The following is a 23,973-nucleotide window of genomic DNA, read 5'->3' on the forward strand; positions in this document are numbered from 1 at the left end:
TGGACCCATAGGATGTCATGAGCACACAAGAGAGGGGCACTGAAGGCTAACTGGGAGGTTCCAGGAAGGCCTTGTGGGGGAAGAAATTAGCTAAGTGGATAAGTGAGTTCAAGAGGCAGAGACAGTAGCACAACAAAGAGCTATGGCCATAACGGAGAATATGTCATATTTGGGGATCTGTAGCAATTTAGCGTGGCTGGCATAAAATTTATGGTAGGATGGGAGCCTGGTAAAATATGGGATTGAACTGGTAAACTGGGCTCAGATAATGAAAAGCCATGGAAAGACACAGAAGGATTTTTTGTAAAAGAGAGTGACATTATCAAATTTACACTGTACAGAGATCAATCTACCATTGGTGAGAATTGACTAAAAGGCAGGTAAACCAGTTAAAATGAGCTTTCAGGAACCAAGAAAGAGATTTTGAGGCCCTGATTTGATATAATGGCAAGAGAGGATGAAGAGAAAGAAGACAATGGAGACATAATTAGGAGATAGAATAGATGGGATTTAGCAATGGATTGGACATGTGTGAATAAGGAAGACGTAAGAATAATTCCCATGTTTTTAGTGGATGATGGTGTCATTCTCCACAGCAAAGAGTGTAAGGGAAAGAGCTGATGGAGGGGTGGGTGCGTGAGGTGGGAGGATGAAGAAAACACATCAGTGTCTGTGAGAGATATCCAAACAGAGTTGCCCCAGTAGGGTCAGGAGCTCAGGCAAGAACTCCGGGCTAAGGTGGGACCTGGGATTCTGTTCCACAGAGGAGGTGGCTGAAGTCCAGGGAGTGAATGAAGGTCAGCGAGAGAGAATATACACACCACAAAGAGAAGAGGAGTAATTCCGGATTCTTAGAGATCACCAACATATAACAGTCGATCCCTTTCATGTTTTTTCTCTTCTGTTTTCAAGCTGGTTTGCATCAGAATGGTAATTCTCTCATTTCAAGATTTTAATGCCAACTGCAGAGAATTCTGTGTTTCTGTTTATAATTGTTTAAAATTCTGATTTTGAGCACAGCATCTTCAACAACTATTTTCAACCACTGTGGAGATCTGTTTGGAACATAGTTTTTCTCTGTTAAACCTATTGTGTGTGGAATGTCACAGCCCCCTGATAACTGGCACTTGGGATCTCCTACACTGGTCTGCCCTGTAGTAGTGGAGGGGGCAGGAGGGTTTTCATGGCTCCCAAACCTAAAGGTAAGAAAAAAGTCTAGATTTTGTGCTGCTAAAAAGACCTCCATCTTTTTTCAAAAGTCCTCAACTCTTATACTTTTTGTGTTACAGGATGAAGGTTCCAGGTCTGTAACAGAACATCTATTAAAGTTTTGATATCACGAAACCCCACTGATAATATTTTTATGAATAGGCATATAAGATGTTTCTGTAAAAACTGTTTTCTTAGGACAACAACAAAATCCCCAAAGTTATATAAGGTAAAAACAAAGTGATTTGATCTTGAAAGGTAAGGAAATAAAATTGCTTCGATAATTATCACTATCATGATAAAATGGTTATCATAAGACTTGAAAGTATTTTTCCATTTATCACAGCACATCTACAAGTTATTCACGGAACACCCGTGTTCCCTGGCACGCAGTATGAGAAACACTATCCTAGTGGTTTGATTGTGATGGTGCACAATACTATGCTCACCGAACGGGACCCCATTATCTTTACGTTTAAAAGGCAATTTCAGAAAAGAAGAGGGATGGCTCCGGAAAGCTGGTTAGTTCTGTCCTTCAGTCTCTACTGCCCTTGTCTTTAGCACTGTTGGGGAAAGCAGGGCTCTGGAAGTCTATAGACAGACCCTAAAAAGACTCTGCAAAATAGGAGGCAGCTGGGCAATGCTCTGGCAGCAGCTGCAGCAGTGAGAGGTGTAGGAGCAGTCATTAGGCCACCCAGAGGGTAGAGCAGCCAAGCCAGTGATTGCAACCAGCTTAGTTAGCAGCAGGCGCGACCACCACATCACAGATGTGAGAGGCAGAGAAGGCTGGTGCACTGGCCTGGCCTGGCCTCATCTCCTGCTGTGCTCACACACACCAGCGGCAGCAGCCATGCTGCAGAGCTGTGTCACTCTCTCCCTCTCTGAGAACACATGAATGTGCATGATACACTGATGAAGGATATATTTTTTAAAAAGGGTAAAATCATGCTGTCCTACAAATATAAAATGAACACGTGTCAAATATTGTGTTTAATTCAGTAAACGAATGAACCAATAAGGCATTACGACTGGTTTAAAGAATTCCAAGAACCATACAGAAATAGAGCATAAGGACTTCAGAAATGAATTTACTAATAGATGCAAGATGTGTCCACCCACAGGGCAATAATCAATTAATTTGCATTTCTATGGATATGAATAATTTGTATTATTATCTGTGTTTTACAATTTACAGGGTTATAAAATAGCTCAAAGGCAGGGAAAGATGGAGAGAATCCAGATGGGTGAGCTGCTTAGACTAGTTTCTAGTTCATAGTAAGTTCAATGCAAGTTTTAGCTATCATTTATTATTACAATAATAGTGTATTTAGAATCAGACAGGCTTGGTTTTGAATCTCATCTCAGCCACTCACTAATTGGGTGACCTTGGGCAAGGAAATTTATCTTTCTCAGCCCAGTTTTCTTATCAGTGTGCCATTATTTTGGGACTAATGAGGAATAACTAGAATAATGTTTGTAAAATACTCCATATAGGGATTAGCACAGAGTAAACATTCAATAGTGGTCATATTATTTTTATTATTAAAATTGGCAATTTTAATAGTGCTGAAACTTCTGTTTATATAACCAGCCATTGCTGTTTTCATTACTGGTGTAATCAGCTAAAATTCCTTTCGGATATAGTTAAAGTTGTAAATCATAAATAGATAAATAAACCAACCTCAAATATTGAGTCTGGCAAAATGGTACTCATCATTTCTGTACTTATTTCCAAAGCTAATTATTGAGTAGGTCTATGTTTTTGCTTTTCTTCTCTTTTTCTCTTTTCTAAAAATTAGGCACCCTTGTCCTTAGACATGGAAGGGAGGTTGTCAATGCTCCTTACAAACAAAGCATACAGCACAGAAACTTTTATTAAGGATCATTTATGAAACAGATCACTCAGCATCACGAGTCATTTATTGTCATTTCAAGAAACTCATTGACTCAGAAAATCGTAAGACTGACCGGAAGCTTCAAGATTACCAATCCATCCATCTCTTTGTTTTAGAGATGGGAAACTATTATTCAGAGAGGTTAAGTATATTGTCCAATGCCACACAGCTAGCCATCAGCAGAGTTGGGACCAGAAGCCAAATCTTTTGATTCCTAGGTTAATTTCCTCTGAATCTGCCTAATAAGAGCTTCATCTAGTTGGCAATAGCTAAAAACAGAAGTACTAACTTTCCTCTGCATATACTGAATTGAGAAATCAAGACCCACAGAAATGTCATGCCAGCTTCCCTACAGCACTCAGGACAGATTGGAGATGCCAGAAAAGGAGATTCCACTTGACTAGAGCTCAGCAGCCATTGTCCAGGGTGGAGTGAGCGACCCACTTGTCTGCAGCGCCTCATGATTTATTAACTGCTACTGGTGCCCATAAAATATTCATCCACTCTCCTAGTCACTGCTCCACTGCATCAATAAACCATTGCTCCCCCATCTGTCTAGGTGTGCAGCTTGGGGAAGAAAAGCTTCACACAAAATGGAAAAGAGTCCTCTTTTCGTGTTTAGCTCAGAGACAGAACACCAATGCACTTCTTAGTTTTGTTTTTTTTTTTCAAAGGCAAAGTCAGGGCTGTCTTCCTGGACTCCTGGACCAGGAGAAACCCCAGCACCTAGGTGAGGAAAGGCCAAAATAGCGAGAGGGAAGGGTGAAAGCCTTCATGAGGTTGGCTTGTTGGTTGTCACGCTCCCAGTTTCAGCCTGAGTTTATTTTTGCCCATAAGCAACAGAGCAGGGCACAGGGAACCACGGCTTGCCTATCAAGGATGCTTCCCTGACCTTGAATCGGGTTCAGTGTGAAGCCTTGAATACAGCCTCCACTCTGTGATCAGAAGCACTGCTCACCAGGAGCAGAAAGGGTAAACTCTCTGCCCTACTTCCCTGCTCTCACTTCTTTGGCGGCTTCTTCATGGACTTTTTTCTGCTACCCATTGTGATTGTTCCTCTTGAGCTCTCTTCTCTTCTTACTTATGTATATTCCCCATAGGTGTTTGTATCCGCAGTCATGCAGTCTCCCTCCGTAAATATCATTCGCATACCTCTAGTCCAGATCTCTCTCCAGTTGCAGATACCTGTATGTCCAACTGTACCATCTATCTCTACCAGATAACCCCTTGCTTCTCAAACTCTGTAGGTCCCCAACTGAACTTATCATCACCCTCCAATGCCCCTCTCACCTCCTCCACTCTCCAAGCCTGCTCTACCTCTAAATCTTATCTTTGAGAAAGGAATCTCCATCGTGTTACCTATACCTGGAGACCTGGGGGTCTGATCCTGATTCTCCCCTCTTTTTACCTCCATGTTTCAGTAATTACTGCTAATTTTTAATGTAAAACTTAGTGACTTAATGACACCTCACTCACATGGCTGGCAAGATGGTGCTGGTCATCAGCAGGGAATTCACCCAGGGAATCTGAGTTCCTCTCCATTTGGGTCTCTTCCTGAGGCTCCTTGGGCTTCCTCACAGCATGGTGGCTGGGTTCCAAGAGACAAGAAGTAGAATATACAGGTCTCTTAAGGCCTGGGCCTGAAAACTGGCAGAGTGCCACTTCTACTGTATTGTATCGGTCAAACAGAGCCCACCCAGATTCAAACATAAACCCCACCTCTTAAGGGGGAGTATCAAAGAATTCAGGGCTATCTTCAATCTATTACACTCTATTCCAATCCAACTCTTGCAGTCCTCTCCCTACTTCTGTGCATTTTTACATGCTGTCCCTTCGGTCTTGAATGCTTTTCTCACCTCGTCCTGTTTCCTGCTCTTTCTTCAAGATTCTGCTCAAGAGTTATAATATCTCCCCAAATCTTACTTAACCCTACTTCCTCCAGGGTGTAACATAACACACTATGTTAGCATTTGTTATTCTGTATTATAATTGTTTGTGTGTCTTTCCCATAAGACTGTGAGTGCTGTGAAGGCAGGGACTGTCTTATTCTTTTTTTGTGTCTCCAGAACCTGTCATGGAGCTGGGCAGAGTAAAGGACCTCAGCAAACATTTGTTGAATGGGTAAATGTTTCCTTATTTTAACCTCTCCATGGTCCTGTAAGGTGGCAGAAATTGAGTATTATTCCTGTGTAACTGCCTGACTTCCTTATCTTAGATAAAAGAAAGAAACAATCATGACGAAGAATAATGACATAACCCAAGGTCACACAGCCTTGGAAGATAATTCAGTATAGTCAATAAGAGTTCAGTTCCCCAAAGTAAGTTGAAATCATAGACCCAGAGACAAGGTCGGGAAAGCAAAGAAAGAGCCCCACCATGAATGGACTCAGTTGTCTAGCAGAAAATGCCCCTGAGGCTTCCCACTCTATTCTGTGTTTACTGGGGGCTGCAAAAGACCTCTGTCCTCTGCCAGGAAACTGAAAATGCCAAAAGAGATGGAAGATAATCTCAGAATCTGTTAAAAAAAAAAAGAGAGGGAGTGGACACCGTGCAGTGCTTTGTGCAAATAGGAAAGGTAGATTTAATGTAGATTCTCAAAATGACAGTGGGAGAGTGAGAGTTTGCTAGTAATTCTCAAGTGACTCTTCAGAGCAGAGAGACACAACTATTATCAGAAAGAGAGGCTGTGTCTAGAGGCCCAAGTGTCAGGGTCAATTGGATAATTCACTGGAGTTAAAACCTCAGCTAAGATAAAACATCCCTCAAGGACATCTGATTTTCTGTGCTCTGATTTCATGCTTAACACGTCCTTTCTGTTCAATAATTTGGTTTCTTACCTATTCTTTTATTAGGAAAATATCCTGTAAGGTGTCAGACATTGAGTATTATTCCTGTGTTACTGACAGTCACTAGAAAGAAACCTTCTTTCTTGTAAATTCACACATTGGTATTGCAACTTGTAAGCCAGTTTCTTAGAAAAAATTCCCTGTATACAATGGATTTTTTTTTAAATAGCACAAATAATTTATATATACGTTCTCATTATAAGAGATTCAAACAATTGAAATAAATATACATGAAAGCCCCTTTCACCACGAGGCCCCCATCCCACTTCCAGTCTCAGAGATAATCATTGTTACAAGTCCAATATGCAGCCTTCAGTCCCTTTTCTATGCATTTATAGAGAGATATGTGCAGATTTATGTGTCCCTTTTGATTTTTATACAAATTAGATCATACTATACATTTCCCTATTTCCCATGACTCTATCCCATGAGGATCCTTCTACATTGGTCCACAGAACTCTGTCTTCTTGTTTCTTAGGGCTGCACTTTTTCTGGAGGAGGTATTAGTCAGTGTCCTCCAGAGAAACAGAACCAATAGGATGTATATATTAGAGAGACAGAAAGAGAGAGAGAGATTTATTATAAGAAATTAGTTCATGTGATTGTGAAGGCTGGCAAGTCCCGAGATGTTCAGGGTGAGTCGCAGCTGGAGGCCCAGGAGAGTCAATGCTTTAGTTCCAGTCTGAAGGCCTACGGGCTCAAGATCCAGGAAAAGCTGATGTTTCAGTTTGAGTCCAGAGGAAGGAAAAAACCGATGTGCCAGGTGGAAGGCCATCAGGCAGGAAGAATTGTCTCTTACTAGGGGGAGGGTTAGGCTTTTTATTTTATTCAAGCCTTCAACGGATTGGATGAGGTCCACCCACATCAGGAAGGGCAACCTGCTTTATTCGGTCTACCAATTCAGATATTAATTGTATCCAAAAACACCCTCACAGAGGCACCTAGAATAATGTTTGACCAAATATCTGTGTAACTCGTGGTCCAGTCAAATTGACACATGTAATTGACCATTACATGGAGTTATGTAATTATTCTACTTTTGATGATATTTAGATTCTTTCTTTCCCTCTTTCTTTCTTTCTTCTTTCTTTCTATTAGAAACACTACTGAAATAAAAATCTTTGATCATACATTTTGTGGCACGTGTGTGTGCGCAATTCTGTAGGGTATATTCCTAGAAGTGGAATTTCTGGAAGTGGTAGGAAGACTAATGACCTCCCCTGACAAAAATGTCTATGTCCTAATCCCTGGGACCTGTGAATATGTCAGGTTACATGGCAAAGGGAAACTAATGTTGCAGATGGAATTAAGATTCCTAATCAGCTGACTTTACAATAGGGAGATCATCCTGAGTTAGCCAAGTGGGCCTAATGCCAAGGGTCAAGGGTCCTTAAAAGTGGAAGAAGAGATCAAAAGACAGAATCAGAAAGATCACAGTGTGAGATGGACTAGCCCGAAGTTGCTGTCTTTGAAGGTGGAGGAAGAGGCTCACAAGCTGAGGAATGTGGGTGCTCTCTAAAAGCTGGAAAGGACAAGGAAACAGATTCTCCCTAGAGACTCCAGTGAGGAACGTAATCCTGCCAATACCTGGATTTTAGGTCCGTGAGACCCATGTCATTCTTCTGAACTACAGACCGTAAGATAATAAATTTGAGTTGCTTTAAGCCACTAAATTGGTAGTAATTTGAAACAGCAGCCACAGAAAACTAACATACTGGGTCCTAGGAAATACATATTTAAAAATTTGATGAATAATGAAAATGGCCTTCACCAAATATAGCATCTTCAATTGACAATTCTTTCACCAGTATAAGAGAAAGCCCATTTCCTAATACCTTCACCATCACTACATTTTATCAACCTTTTGTATTTTTAGTAATTTAATTGGGTGAAAAATTATTATTGCTTTGTTGTTGAGATTGAAGTTCTTTTTATGTGCTTACTTCCCTATTGACAGATGGAATATTTGTCTTTCCTATTTTTAAACAAGTTTGATGATATTTTTTTCTTATTGACTCATAAGTGCTTTTTTTTAGGTATTATGACTTTTAGTCCTTTGCCTGTCCTCTATGTTCAAATGTTTTCTCCCAGTTCATCACATCTATATTAACTCCAAAAATGGTATCTTGTCCTGTAGACAAACATTTCCTTCATGACTATGGGTTTTGTGTCTTCTTTAGAAAGAAAAGATACATCTTTACTAGAAAAACTGCAGATGCCTATCTGACCCAATTAATAAACAGCTTGAGTGACTTTCAGTAAGTCCAACACTCCCTTGAGCATTAATTTTCTTATTAAAGTAACAAACGTATTCATTCAAACATTATTTACTGTGAACCACTTTATGCCATGCCTAGATGCTAGCAAGACATAAGTGAATACAACATTCAAGGAATAGACAGTCTCATGGGAGGTATGGATGATTAAGCGACCATAATAATAACAACAGAGAATACATGTCCTGTGATAGAGTTTGTGCAAAATTCCATGGGAATCAGTGGGAAGAGCCCCACGTCCAGACCGGGAGGTTTTGTAGGGTTGGTCCAGGTAAGGTAGGAGAACAGGATGCTGGGCAGACAAAGGTGCGGGTACAGAGGCTTGGGAGCAAGAGAGTCGACCTACCAACAGGTCACAGAATGGGGTGATGATAGTGGTGAGTTATGAGTCTGGATAGATAGGCAGAGACTGTTGCTGCCAATGTCATTCAGTTTAGCCTTTTTCCTAAGGACACTAGGAAGCCTTTGAAGTTTGAAGCAGGGGAGTGAGATATGGACCAGCATTTAATAGAGACCATTTTGGCTGTTCGGTGGAGACGGGACTAAAAGAGAGTGTAATCAGAGGCAAGGAGGTCAGTGAGGAAGGAGGCCATCGTACTAACCTAGGAAGGAGATGGCAAGAGTGAAAATAAAGTAGTGGCAGAGGAGATGCACACGCTGGACAGATTGAGAGATTTGTGTCCACCTTTTCCACCACTCATATTAGTTGTGGGTCAAGAATAACATGTCACATTTTTCCAAGTAGAAGTTCTTTATAAACTAAAAGAATCAACTTAATAATAGAACCGCAGGCAATAGAGATATTTCTGAACAGAGAAGACTTTCCAGAGAGAAATAAAAGTCACTATTTTTAAAGTGCAAAGTCATTATATATTTGGACCGTGCGTACTTTTTCCTTTGTATTTTGATTGTCTTTACGTGACTATGTTGTATAACACAAGCTCAGCCTGTCTGCCTACCCCTCTTATTCTTTGTTGATTATCTTCCCATGGATGGGTCAGGAAAGAATAGGGCTTATTGCCCATCTTTCCTGAGATTTCTACCATTCTCAGCCCTGCTATTGGCAACCATTCACCTCACTGCCTTTCACTACCTACAGATCCTGGACCAGTGGATAAGAGTCGGCTTCCAAAGGGCCAGTGAAGGTGTGAACAAGAAAGAAAAAAATTTTTCTGATATTTTCCCATCCCTTTATTCTACATGACATCACTTCTCAAAGTGATATAGGGACTTTACACTTTACTGTGACATTAAACTAGTCAAAGGGAATTACAGTAGAAGAGCAAACAATTAAAACTATAAACTAATATTTTTACCTTGCTTTAAGGGACAAGAGCTTCCCTCCTCTCCACCCTCATCCCCAGCTCTGCTTCTGTTTCCTCTTCCCAAGCAAGTGACTGGACAACATGGGGGGACAGGACACGCCCTCTGCCAGGAGTAAAGCTTTCCTTATCACACAGTATTATTCTCTCGGCTCTCTGTTTCATTCAGAAATGGAAAAAGATATTGAACAGCATTTCCCAGGCCTACTGCTGGCTAATAGCCTCAACTGCGAATGTTTTATGAAATCCATCTCAGCCAATGTGGTGTATTAAGCAGAACCCACTGGGTTAACACTGGCCCCCTTTCCTGCTCTCTCACATTGTTGGGCTTGTCCTGCTATGTGAAGAGGCTCTGTAGGATCCAAAGCTCTGTGTCTGCCTGGCAACAGTGATGGAAAAGGAATGCCACCCTGAAGCTGCCCGTTGCGCTTTGGGGCTGACGTTTGCTGGGACTTCCAAAGAAGGCTGAGTTTGTCGACACTGTGAGTTTGGTTATCACCCATTTTTCTAGGACAAAGGCCTGAGGCAGCTCCTAGTACCATTTGGCTGACACTAATTTCATCTATTTCTGTTTCTCATGGTGAAAAACAGAAGCTGAGTCATTGGTGCTTTGGCATGAAGATGTCCAGTCTCACCCATGAGACATCTGGCCTTATTAAATGGCAACATGTAGAGGGTGAGGAGGGAACCAACTGGAAATCCATTCAGAAACTGTAAAAATAATCATAATACATTTACACATCCTGTCTTATTTGATTCTTAAGTGAGGTAGGTATTTTTATCCTTATTTTAAAGATGAGAAAACAGGCTCAAAGACTTCAGAAACTTTCCCAAAGTCATACATCTTGGTGGGAAGAGGTATATAGATTTATGTGATTCTAGGCCTAAATGTTCCAATATTTAGGCTGGATGCCATTATATCCCTCTGCCGAGACCAAAGCATGCCATAATCCAGGAAAGTCAGTGACCAGGTCCAGGTGAGTATTGAGTTTGGTTTTGAAGATGTAGAGAAATGAGATCTTGCAAACAGGAAAGAGTGACATTTGTTTTGGGGATGGGGGTAAGAGTTTATTAAATCCTGGGCACTACATGCATCTGATTGGGAGGTAATATTGACAGTAAAGATCCTACCAGGGAGGGAGCTCCTGCATTCATCATTGTTCTCAAGGAACTTTCCTGTTTCACCTGTGATCAGGTTAGCCTCAGGCTCCAAACATGGTCACAGACTCAAGTACAATGGTCTCCAGTACCATTAGGAAGTGGGAGCTGAGGAAAGATAGGACTGAAATGGGCTGGGTGACGGAAATGTGACCTTTTGTCTTAGAGCTTGAGAGAGTAGCCAGTGTCACAACCAGGAGCATCAGCTGGGCACCATGGGGCTATTTGCAGCTTGACAGCCTCTGCTGAATTATTGATGCCCCTCACTACCTCGGGACCTCTCCCTTGTTAACAAATCGCACTCCATATGAAAATTTAAAGAGGCAAAGGAGTGCAATCTCTTGTCCTATTATTACCCTCTTCTTTTGCCATCTGAGCTCTAAGTCAATCAGCCTGATAGGCATCTCTTGGGAGATGGAACAGCTCATAGAGCCAAGCCCAGGACAAGAAAACTGAAGGCCACGAGTGAGACCGTGACCTGAGTCCCGAGTCAATTCATGGAGCCTGAGTGACGCTAAGCTGGGTGAACGCTGACTCTCTGAGTTACTGAAACACAATAGGGAAAAAAATCTGTTCCCTCCTTACTGGGATAGCAATGCCCCTGCCCCATTAGCCACATCCCTAAAATTTCCCTAAAGCAAAGGACAAAAAAATTAAGTTAAGGTTCAAATTTGGATTTTGGATGTTTTGTTTGGCCTGCAGGGTACTGTTATTTTTAAAAAATGAAAATAGTTGTCAACATTTTTTAAAGTAGGAGGTTTTACAGAAATATCCAATTTTCTGACTTCTCTTGAGAAATCGGAGGACTTGGGCTTTCATTTGCTCATTGCAGCACTTACTGGGGCTTATAGTAGCTGCTCCTTTAAGTGAAGGATTGGCTGTTTGCTTTTTCACAGTTCCTACCACTTGCTATGAGTGCTTGCACCTGTGACCCTTGGTCTCGAGAAAGATGGCGAACAAGTTTTTCTGTGTGCTGCCTCAAGTCTGCTAGTAGGACTGCCTGGAGTACCGTAATGGATCTGATCTGTTATGGTAGATTGCACTGCGGTTGGCAATTATCCACCTCCCCTTCCTTGTGAGGATTAGACATCCCTGACCGTTGCCTTGTGACTCTGTGTGTGGATCATTCAAGCAGTGGTTTTAAGAGGCATCATGGATTATCACCGGCTCTCTGGCTCTTTCCCTCTGCCGTGGGAATAGCACACCTCATGATCCTTCAGCCTGGATCCCAGAAAGTGCAGCCCAGCAGCCAACTTCCAGCGTGGAGCTGAGCCACACACTGGAACAGAGCGGCAGCCAACCCTCGGCCTTCAGTAATGTGAGTGAACAATAAATGTCACTGTATGCCACTGAGAATTGGGGATTGTCTGTTACTGCAGTAGAACTGACCAATACAGCAAGACTAGGCTTACTATGAAAGGGTACTGTGATGAAAAAACAATGTTTTCCTATTTTCTGAGGAGAGAAAAATGATGGCATTAGGGAATTCTTAAACATTAATTTTAATTGTCTTTAATTTAAAAATAATTTTAGAGGATTCTGGAAAGATCACGGCAGTGGCATCAGAAGAACTGGGTTGAGTCCCTGAACCCACGTTTAATGACCATGTTATAAAAATTTTAATAATTTTCCTTTTATTATAGAGAATTATCTTTTAAAATCTTACACGTATTAAAGTTGTATTTGTAGTTAATATCATTTTGTGATAGTAAGAGGACATTACAAAATATTTGTTCTATAAAGGGTGCCTAGCATCTGATAGAGTTTTAACCACTGCCTTATTGTGAGGATCAAATGGCGTAAAGTATCTGAAAATCCTTTATCAATATTGAGTGATTACAGATTCTAGTTCTTACTAGGTTTCTAGTGATGTGACGTCTTTTTCTCATTTTATTAGGAGGCAGGTCAAGCAGTACTGTCCCCATTTGACAGATGTAAATACTGACGCAGCAAGCAGGGAAGGGACTTGAGCTAGTTAAGCGGAGCATTGAGGGAGAGCCAGTTTATCACCCCGTCTCCAGACCACCAGGAGTCTGTCCTGTGTCTTACACAGAAAGAGGGTCAACGGAGAACTTTTGAACACTTAGGCTAATACACAGATTTCTAGTCTAATGGTGTCAGTTATAATGAGATTTGGCCTGGGCTGATTTCTTGGAAATAGTCAAAACCTAATTAATGTCAAGATCTACTTCCATATCTCCCTCCTACCTCCTTTGGCCTATAGTGTTGCTTCTAATTTATACTTTCAGTTTATAATGTAAATATTCACCAGCCCCTTTCAATCCTTGATTAACCTGGTCATCCTCTGAACCATCTAGTGGTAGGCATGGTAGTTGTTTTTATTTAAGATAGTCAAGATTTAATTTGCACATGGATAATGTTAGTTTGAAAATAACGTACAAAGTTAAATACCAAGAGTTGGGATTTGTATAGTTTGGTATCATCCAGTAATTTTGGACTGTGTTTACTGTTACAACTCTAGGTCATCCTTTTGGACATCAAGGGCATTTTGACCCATTTGGGAGGCACCTCCGTGTAATGTCCCATGGGTGGCCAGAGCGCTCTGAAGGACAGGGACCTACCTAGTGCTAGCGGATACATCCCCCTTTTAGGGGATGCTGCTTTGGGGCAGAAGCTGGGTCACTGGTTAGATTTCCTCTGCTGTCAGGATCCCAGGAGTCTACTGCTGCATATTGCCCTCTGGAATCCTCAAGGATTTGGGAATGCCATGTCAGTTGCTCAGGATTTGAGGGCAGCCAGGCTATGTGGACTGGTCCTTGCTTTGGAACCATGGTACATTTTTAATGATAACTTCCATTCCCTGTGTTCCTCCCTGACTTCAAACTACTTTATGGAGAGTAGGCTTATGATGTGGCCCCACTGGGTAATAGACATCTTTCCCATTGACTTAAAATTGATTTGTTTTTTAAAAACGAGTGCACTGGATCAGAAGGAGGCAGGTCAGCAACCACCAGGTCTTGGAGATGTTTCCCAGGGGTCAAGGAGAACAGGGAAGATCTGTTGCAGATGGAAGGAGTGAGGCTAGAGGTTCTCCTCTCACACAGAAGGGAGCAGAGACCTCCAGGCTATCTGGAGTACGCTCCAAGTCACCAAGCACACTGGCAAGCAATCTTGGCCAAGTCAAGATTGATACCAAAAGCTGCTGTTGATAGGGTCTATCCTCCAACCACCAGCCTGGGTTGATGAGTATGTTTTTAGAACATGCTTTGCTCCTTGGCTCCCTTCACAGCTCCTAACCAATGTTTTCTTATTTACTTACTTTCCATGTAATCTGCTCCTGCAGACTTGCCCTGTGTGAGAGGAGGCCCATGGGGGCTTTCACTAAGGGAAGAGAATCAGTGTGGTCTGGAAGAAAGAGCACAAGCCTATTAGAGGGCTTTTGCCCTGCTAGGGGTTTGGGGACATCTAAGCTTCCTGAAGGCTGGACGTGAGGAGGTGAGGAGGGCAGTGGAAAGGAGTCACAAAATAAACTAAGTGTACTCTGGATTCCTCCAAGGACAGTTTGTATGCCTGAGAACTTGATCTCTTCTCACTGCTTTTCTTTCACTGTCCAGTATTGCAAAAAAGCTTTGGCAAATCATGTAATTTCCCCACATGTTAGTCCTTCGTCTCTAAGGTAGGATTATAGCCCTGCTGGTCCTAAAATGGGGCCACAGCTGTTAAGGCTAACATGAGGCACCATTAAGTCAGCACCTAAAGTGATTAGAGGAAGGTGGTGAATGCAGGAGAGATTAGATGGGGGCTCTCTGGTGGTCTTGCCTACTCCTCCAGAGCTGTAGGAGCTGGAGGAAGATTGCAAACCAGGCCCACACCTCAGAGGGATTGCAATGCTGGCTGGAGGCCTCAGGAAGGAGACTGGCCCGGTCCTGCCATCTGGAATGAGCCTGTTTCCTACTGGTTTTGATTTTAATGAGGTAATTATTGTGCGTGTTTATGCACCTGTGCCTCAGCCTCTCTGCATTTCTTCTCCAAGCAATGTGGTTCCCTCTGTCCTTACCTTCCTCTAGCAGGAGGGGATTGAAAGGAAAGGAGAAAAAAAGAAAGGTTTTCCTCTCTTTAATTTTGGCTTTGACTTCTGACTTTATCTCTGGTCACAATATTTATAGTTTTTTGTTTGTTTGTTTTTGGTTTTTATTTATTTGTTTTTGGCTGTGTTGGGTCTTCATTTCTGCGCGAGAGCTTTCTCCAGTTGCGGCGAGCGGGGGCCCCTCTTCATCGTGGTGCGCGGGCCTCTCACTGTCGCAGCCTCTCTTGTCGCGGAGCACAAGCTCCAGACGCGCAGGCTCAGTAGTTGTGGCTCACGGGCCCAGTTGCTCCGCGGCATGTGGGATCCCCCCAGTCCAGGGATCGAACCCGTGTCCCCTGCATTGGCAGGCAGACTCTCAACCACTGCGCCACCAGGGAAGCCCTATTTATAGTTTTATTCACCATAATAGTAGCTACTAATAGTAGCTATTTAAGTTTTTGAATGTCCAGGTAAGCCCTGGCATATGGTTAGAATGGGTTAAAGGGGGTGTGCTCTGGCTATGCCTCATTATAACCCTGGAACTTTGGCCAAATGACTTAATCTTACCCATCCTCAGTTACTTCAACTAGAACAAGAGAATAATAATTAGTACCTACCTCACAGAGTTGTTATTAGGTTTCAATGAGTCAATGTATAGCACTTAGCATGTGCCTGGCACTTCTTTAGTGCTCACTATAGTAATAGCAGTCAGAGCAAAGATGAAGTAGCTCTGGTGTCTAGAGTGATGGGTCTAGTCTATCCATTGCCTCATGGTACTTGACAAGCTAATATTGAAATATATATGGAAGATCAAAGACAAAGGATTATAAGTGGTAGTTTTGAAAAAAGAACAAAATGGGAGATTTCCCTTGCCAGAGAGCAAGACTTTTATAGTTTATAGCAATGGTGCAGATACTGGTACAGGAATAGAAGAATAGACCACTGGAATAGAGAGCAACAGAAGACCACACAAAGTGAAGATTTGATACGAGAAAGCAGGAAAAGGATGGGAAACTGGTTATCCATATGGAGAAGAATAAAAACAGATCACACACCCAAAAATCAATTCCAAGTGCATGATAAAGCTCTACATGAAAGCAAAAACGTAATACTTTTTTTTTTTTGAGGAAGAACCATAATTTATTCAAGCACTCTTTGTTTTGTAATTTTAATTATAACATTTATAAAAATACTGTGGTGATCATCAGTGTACCTTGATCTTTGCATAAATCTGGAATTATTTTCTTAGGATTAGTTCCTTGAAGTTTCATAGGTGGTTCTAAGCTAGCACCTGGCTTGATTCTTACTGATGGGCCACATGTGCTTAATGATAAATACCATTTTTTCTTTCTTTTTTTTAACTGAAAGGTAGTTGATTTACAATGTTCTGTTAATTTCTGCTGTACAGCAAAGTGATTCAGTTACACATAATTTTTTATTCTTTTTCATTATGGTGTATCACAGAATATTGAATATAGTTCCCTGTGCTATACAGTAAGACCTTGTTGTTTATCTATTCTATACATAATGGTTTGCATCTGCTAACCCCAAACTCCCACTCCATCCCTCTCCCACATCCCCTCCCCCTTGGCAATCACAAGTGTGTTTTCTATGTCTGTGAGTCTGTTTCTATTTCATAGATAGGTTCATTTGTGTCATATTTTAGACTCCACATATAAGTGATATCATATGGTATTTGTCTTTCTCTTTCTGACTTCACTTATTATGATAACTCCTAGGTCCACCCATGTTGCTGCAAATGGCATTATGTCAGGTTTTTTATGTCTGAGTAGTATCCCATTGTCTGTATGTACCACATCTTCTTTATTCATCTGTTGATGGACTTTTAGGTTGTTTCCATATCCTGGCTATTGTGAATAGTGCTGCTATGAACATAGCGGTGCATGTATCTTTTTAAATCATAGTTTTGTCCAGATATATGCCCAGGAGTGGGATTGCTGGATCTTATGGCAACTCTAGTTTTTTGAGGAACCTCCATACTGCTTTCCATAGTGGCTGCACCAATTTACATTCCCACCAACAATGTAGGAGGGTTCCCTTTTCTCCATGCCCTCTCCAGCATTTGTTATTTGTAGACTTCTTAATGATGGCCATTCTGAATGGTGAGAGATGGTACCTCATTGTAGTTTTGATTTTCATTTCTTGAATAATTAGCGATGTTGAGCACCTTTTCATGTGCCTATTGACCATCCATATGTCTTCTTTGGAGAAATGTCCGTTTAGGTCTTCTGCCCATTTTCTTGATTGGGTTGTTTGTTTTTGTTGTTGTTGAGTTGTATGAGCTGTTTGTGCATTTTGGAAATTAAGCCTTTTTCAGTCACATCATTTGCAAATATTTCCTCCCAGTCCGTAGGTTGTCTTTTCTTTTTGTTTATGGTTTCCTTTGCTGTACAAAAGCTGGTAAGTTTGATTAGGTCCCATTTGTTTATTTTTGCTTTTATTTCTATTGCCTTCGGTGACTTATCTAAGAAAACACTAGTACGATTTATGTCAGAGAATGTTTTGCCTATATTCTCTTCTATGAGTTTCATGGTGTCATGTTTTACAAAAACATAATATTTTTAGAAGGAAATGTAGGGAAAGCATCTTTGACTTAAGAGCTAGGGACTGATTTCTTAGACGATAAATAAAAAATAAAAACAATATAGAAAAATAGTGACAGATTTGACTACATTAACATTAAATCTAAAACTTCTTTTTAACAAAAGACACCATAACCAAAGATTAAAGGTAAGCCCAAGACATGCAGAAAATATTGGAAACACAGATAATTGTTAAAGGCCTAGTATACAGAATTTTAAAAGAACTACAACTCAATAAGAAAAAAAAAAAGAAAACAGGCAAAATGTAAGATGATAGTCATTAATTGCCAATAAACACATGAAAAGATGCTCAAGGTCCCCCCTAACAAAATACAAATTAAAACAACCAAAAGATACCATTACTCACTCATCAAGTTGACCAAAATTTTAGAAGTCTTATCATAAAAAGTGTAAGCAAGGATATGGATAGATGAAAATTCTCCCACACTGCTTTGTTACTGGTTGCAATCACTTTGAGCCAGAGACTGCACTTCTAGGCATACAATCTAATGAAACAATAAAGGTATATAACGAAATGGGAGATTTGTAGAAGAGCACTGATTACAACATTGTTAGTAACAGAATAAAATAAGAGGAAACTACCTAAATGACCATCAAGAGTGGATAGGTAAGTTATGGGATAATAATACAACGAAATATTACATAAGAATTGAAATTAATAGACTAGAATTACATGCATTAACATGGATACATCTCAAAAACATAATGTGGAATGACAAAAAGCAAATTACAGAATAGGTGTTATAAGGTACCATTTATATAAAGTTTGAAAGCATATGAAACAGTGCTACCAGTTACTTATGGATTCACACATGAGACACATACTGTGGAGAGTAATATAAAACACGAATGGGGGCTTCCGTGATGGCGCAGTGGTTGAGAGTCCGCCTGCCGATGCAGGGGATACGGGTTTGTGCCCTGGTCCGGGATGATCCCACATGCCGCGGAGCGGCTGGGCCCGTGGGCCATGGCCGCTGAGCCTGCGCGTCCGGAACCTGTGCTCCGCAACGGGAGAGGCCACAGCAGTGAGAGGCCCGCGTACTGCAAAGAAAAAAAAAAAAAAAAACACGAATGGGAATGATAACCATCAAATTTATGATGATGGCTCCCTGTAGGGAAGGTTTCAATTATAGTTGTAATCTTTTATTTAAAAAAAAAAAGAAAAGTAAAGCAAATCACTTAAAATGTTAAGATTTGATAGAAGTAGATAGTGGGCAGACAAGTGTTCATTATGTTATTTTCTCTCACTTTGTGCATCTTTACAGAATTTTGTAATCCACTGTAAAAGATTTAAAATTGGCTTTTACTTCCAACACAAAGGAAGATGAAAGTATAATGGTTTGCTGTTACAGTGCTGATGTATGACCTGCCACATCCTTCCAATGGCCTAGGACAACTATCCCTAGTACCTAGCACAGTGCCCAGGTCCAAAAGAGCATACAATAAATGAAGATGGAAAGAATGAATGGATGAATGGGCCTGTGTTTGGAAATACAGTATGCCTGGTCACACGTACGCTGTGCCCCTTCTATCATTAAATCACACTTGGAGAGTCATTTCCTCCCCATCCATCTCACTCAGCCTGAGTTGCCATCTAGTATAATAATTCAGGGGAATTACATTTAGGGACCATTTCTTGCAGGACAGCAAGGAGCTGCAATTCAGTCCTGTCTGTGCTCCGAATTCATTTTAGTGTTTTTTCGGCAGCGTGTGGTGCTCAGAAAAATGATCCTCTCTCAGAGCGGGTCACTACTGTCTTTCTCATACTATAACAATAATAATAACCAAAATAAACCCAAGGAAGTAACATCACCAGGGAGGCCTTCCTCTTTAATTAAGGCGTTCTAATGAGTCACAGTCCCACCATGCATGGGACTCAATTCTCCTTTATAAATAGAAGATTATCAATGTGGGGTGTACTTTCAAAAGAAGCCCTGCTGCTGTTTCTCCTTCATTGCCTTGTCCTGGTGCTTCAGTCTGTACATGCACATGCACACGTGTGAAATGTGTGACATCAAGAAGATCCAAACCTCTTTACTCACTCAGCCAGCTTGGAAATCTTAGATTCTTTGGGTGTCATCCAAGGAAATGTAATATGGACCAGGTAGCTTAATTGGTTGGTAAGGGTGCTAATGAAGGTAAAGTCTTAGGTTCCATCCCCCAAAGCCAGAATGATGAACTCTGTTCAACAGACACAGAGAGCATCTCAAACACTGGCAAATGTAGAGTTGTTTATGTGAGAGTAGGGCCGGACAAGGCAGGACGGCATGAATCATGGCAAATGTACCACCACCAGTGGAACTCAAAATTGACCTCACCCTGGTGAGTCTGTGGATTCCTTTTATGAGAAAAGGAGAGTACCTTACGTGGGTAAAACCAATTAGTGACGTCCTAGCTCACTTACAAATGTGGAACTGAGAAAGTGGCCTGGGCCGAGATTCCCATCTTTATTGCTAAAGAGTAGAAAATAGAGTCCTGGTCTTTCTTACTGTCATTTTTCTGAATCTGAGGATACATAATGAGGAAAAATGTGACAGACTCAAGTAAAGAGAAATTTGGGCTGAATCTCTGGGAAAAAAGTAATCATGGTAAAATCCATTAGACGGTATAATAGTTTCCCAAGGGAAATGATGTAAACCTCATAGCTGCAGTCATTTAAATTTGATTGAACCATACATTTGTGAGCAGACCCCAGGGAACAATCCTGCATTGAAGAGGGGATGGGAAGGTGATAGGCCAGATGACCTAATAGAGCTTTTTCAACTTAATTTCTAGGGTTGTAGAATCCTAATTAAAACGAACTATATTGCCTGTTATGAACTCATTACATTAATATTCTGTAAGGTGTCTCCAAACAGGCCAAGGAGGTTTTATCCTTTTCTTCTTTCTGTGGAGCCAGAGTCCATGAACCCCTTTAACTACATACCTGCTGCCCATGTACTGACTTCTTCCCAACAATGCTTGACAAAGCCTTTAAAAGAAATTAGAGCACATATTAGGAATTAACAGTTTCTTCAATGTAATCCAGTGGAATGAGAAGCATGCTTTAATATCCTTGAGATGAACTGTGACAATAAATATTCTTCTGGCAAATAACACAGTAGTGATCTGGCTCTGTGATGGTAGCAGTCGTCTCCACATAAGATCCAGGACTAAAATCTGATTGCTCGCATACGGCCCTGACTTTTCCCTTTAGCTTCAACTGATGGTTGAAAGGGAATGTTGATCACTGGAGAAATCTTAGCAGAGGTCTTGCCATCAAGGACCAGCCCACTTTTCCACTAATGTTAGCCTCTCTTCCTTGACTGTCCTCTTGAAATGGACTCCAGTGAGCAAGCTCAAACAAGACCACTGGTGGGCTGGCCAGGGCTGGTCTGAGAACCACCAGTGAAGGCGCACAGGGCACTGCAGCTCCCAAAGTAGTGGCAGTTTAGGGCAAGTGGAAGAGCTAGGTGGCTCCACTGTCCATTTGGTATTTCAGGTGAATGTAGCTGCAGGATAAAAAGAAAGGGTGGTAACAGCCAGCTGGTAAGCTACTTTAACAGTCTTTTCTCATCCTGAGGATTCCCCAAAAGGTTCTTGATGAGCCACAGAATCCTACTGGCAGGGGTAGACATTGGCGTGTATCAGAGAATATCAAGCTCTACCTATTTTAAATTTATAAACTGGGCTTTAATTAGCCTTCAGGGAGTTTCCGTGGAAATTGGAGAGATCACTTTGCAACAGCACAAGGGTGCACCATCAGGTAGGCGGGAGGACTGGAAAACCCCTATTCCTTCAGGAGTCAGAGGGTGTCACCTCACTATGAAATTGTCCCTGGCTCCTTCAGGCAGATCCCAGGAGCTCCCACTTCCATTATAGTATTTCTAATACATAATTGTCAGTGTGCATAGCAAATCCTACAGGCAAGGGAGAGACTGTGTTACTTCATCTGTTTCCCCCAGAGTATAGCTCAGTTCCTGATATAGAAGGCACTTAATGAAAATTTGTTAGGTTATTATAGTAATATCTTAGAACCTTGGTTTCTTCATTGTGAAGTGGTGTAATAATACTAACTCAAATGGCTGTTCTCAGGATTAAACGTCAGAATAAAGTACTTAGGACAATGGCCAGCACTCAGATAACATGTAGTTCATTTCCCCACATTTTTGGTGTTGGAAGGTTATTTCTGGTTCTGATAGATAACAGGCAAAAAGTATTTTTAAAGCAGCAAAGAAACCAGAATGTTGCACACTTGAATTTTGTGTTGCAGTGTTATTGGGTTTCTAGAATAAGTCAGCGTTTGTACTCCACTTAGCATGGTAGAGGTTTCTAGAATAGGTCAGCGTTTGTACTCCACTTAGCATCGTAGAGGTTGTACTCCACTTAGCATGGTAGAGGCTGTTCTCAGGATTAAACGTCAGAATAAAGTACTTAGGACAATGGCCAGCACTCAGATAACATGTAGTTCATTTCCCCACATTTTTGGTGTTGGAAGGTTATTTCTGGTTCTGATAGATAACAGGCAAAAAGTATTTTTAAAGCAGCAAAGAAACCAGAATGTTGCACACTTGAATTTTGTGTTGCAGTGTTATTGGGTTTCTAGAATAGGTCAGCGTTTGTACTCCACTTAGCATGGTAGAGCTCCAGCCCAAGTACCTGGGTATTCAATCTTCTCCTCATCATATACCATAAATAAGGGAGATTTCTGAGATATTCAGACTTATTTCTATTTTAGATATCCATGAAATAAACTTGGAGAATGAGTAAGCAACTGTCATCAGTAATAATAAAAATGACTTTTAGGAGGTGGCCCTGTTTGTTTGTTGATCATCAGAATTTCACCTTTGTTGTACCAGAATACCTCCAGGCCCTTCCTGTAAACACCCTTAGAGGTATCTTCTTCTTTGCTTTATTTCTACAAAACAAAGAGTTCCTATAGGGTGACTTGTAAAGGAGGTTTGTATAGTCAAAACGCACCAGAGTGTGATGCTGGGTTTGCAGGGCCATCCTGGGACTGCTTGGCAGGAACTCACACATAGAATAGTCTGCTTCTAACCAAAGCCAGGTTTCCACTTTCCCACCAGCTCTGAATTTCACGTCTTACATCACTGCATGCCCTGCAGCTCAGTCCTTGCAGCTGTCCTCTGATTGCTATAGTAGGCACTGGACCCATAGGAAGCAAAGTGAAGGCTGAGAGGAGGAGGTGAACACTGCCGGAACCCAGCTGCTACTTGAAGGCATTTCCGAGGCTGATTCCCTCTAGCTCTGTTGTGAGCACAGTACCTGGCAATGGATCTGGCTCTCCACCCAGAGCCCCATGCCCGCCCTGGCCTATCATCCCTGGGTTCCCAGTTCTTCCACGGTCTCATCTCTCAGCCACGTGAAATCTGTGTTGTCCTGGAGTCAGTGAGCAACTGCCTTCTCTTTTTCCTGCTGTTACTTCCAGTTGAACTCCTGACTTTTGGTGTTGAATCCTCATCAACGGAATCGCCTCCCTGAAGGGCAGAAGTGCCCCTACTCCTGCTCTGTTGCCCCAGCTGCCCTCTGCTGGCCGTCAGTGGGTACTGTGATCAACCCTTTGTCACGCCTGGCATGGAACAGGAGCTCTTTCTTTGCTCTTTCCCAATTCTCATGTTTTCTTTTCCTTCTTTTAAAAAAATGTGGTTGTACACTCAGAATTTTGCAAGTAACACTGAAACACCTCCCCTCCCCATGCTACCAATGACTGTCTCCTTATGTGCCATAAAGCATCCGCCATGGTGTCCAGCACTGGCCAGGCACTTGGTCAAGTTGGCCCTGGTGACTGGAAGGGGACATTGCTGAACGGGCTACGGAACACTGCTTGGGTGTGGGCTTTATAAACTGGAGGGTGTTATGTCAGAGCAGGGTTTCTCAAACTTGGCCTGATTGACATTTGGGGCCAGATAATTCTTTGCCGTGTGGGTCTCTCCTATGCGTTGTAGGGTGTTCAGCAGCATCGCTGGCTTCCACCCTCCAGATGCCAGTAGCCCCTGTCCCAAGTTGGTTGTCCTCCCAGACAACCAAAAACATCTTCTCCAGCCACTGCCAAACGCCCCCTGGGGAGCGACATAGTCACGGTTGGGAACCACTGCATTTGGGTGATGGAGGAGAAGGCCTGCCTTCCTCAGAAGGACTTCTAAACACAACACGTGCAGGTCTGTTCTCTGGGCCACTCAGTGCTTTGAAGTACGCCCTAACTGACTTTGGAGATTGACACTCAACTGCTGAATTGCTGTGGGGAGTGAGGTGGTCTCATGGAGAGCCTCTCTCATAAAGGCTTTAGATCCATCCTCCCGCTTCCTGCCGCCTGTCCTACTCTAGCACTCAACTCTGTCAGGCCTGAGCTCTACCTTCCGAGCCTTCCTGAGCCTTACTGCACAGTCATATCCTCCCCTCCTGTCCCTCTCTCAGCAGCCACCTCTGGTGCTCTGGGCAGCTGCAACCTCCACCTTTCTTTCCCAGGACCTCTCCTCCATCCACTTTGTCTCTCCCGTTGATGGGCTAAAAGTCTCTTGTCTGAAGGTATTTCTCCCCATTCTACATCATTGTGGGTTTATACTCATTTGTACTCTATTACAATATTGGTTATGATCTCTTAAGAGAGAAAGGGAAG

General features: G+C 42.0%; 1 protein-coding gene and 1 long non-coding RNA gene across 2 annotated transcripts in view; both read left to right on the forward strand.

Annotated features, from left to right (window-relative positions):
• Window positions 1-2,875, forward strand: part of TSEN15 (tRNA splicing endonuclease subunit 15) — a 132,669-nt gene extending 129,794 nt beyond the window's left edge. The window contains exon 11 of the mRNA XM_067728895.1: window positions 765-2,875. The gene's annotated coding sequence lies outside the window, so the exon portion shown is untranslated. The remainder of the gene's footprint in view (window positions 1-764) is intronic.
• A 2,362-nt stretch (window positions 2,876-5,237) lies between these two features.
• LOC137219801 (uncharacterized) overlaps window positions 5,238-23,973 on the forward strand; it is a 109,661-nt gene continuing 90,925 nt past the window's right edge. The window contains exon 1 of the long non-coding RNA XR_010941252.1: window positions 5,238-12,024. This is a non-coding gene — a long non-coding RNA (uncharacterized lncRNA). The remainder of the gene's footprint in view (window positions 12,025-23,973) is intronic.

Source organism: Pseudorca crassidens, chromosome 2, assembly GCF_039906515.1.
Source record: "Pseudorca crassidens isolate mPseCra1 chromosome 2, mPseCra1.hap1, whole genome shotgun sequence".
NCBI classification, from domain to species: domain Eukaryota; kingdom Metazoa; phylum Chordata; class Mammalia; order Artiodactyla; family Delphinidae; genus Pseudorca; species Pseudorca crassidens.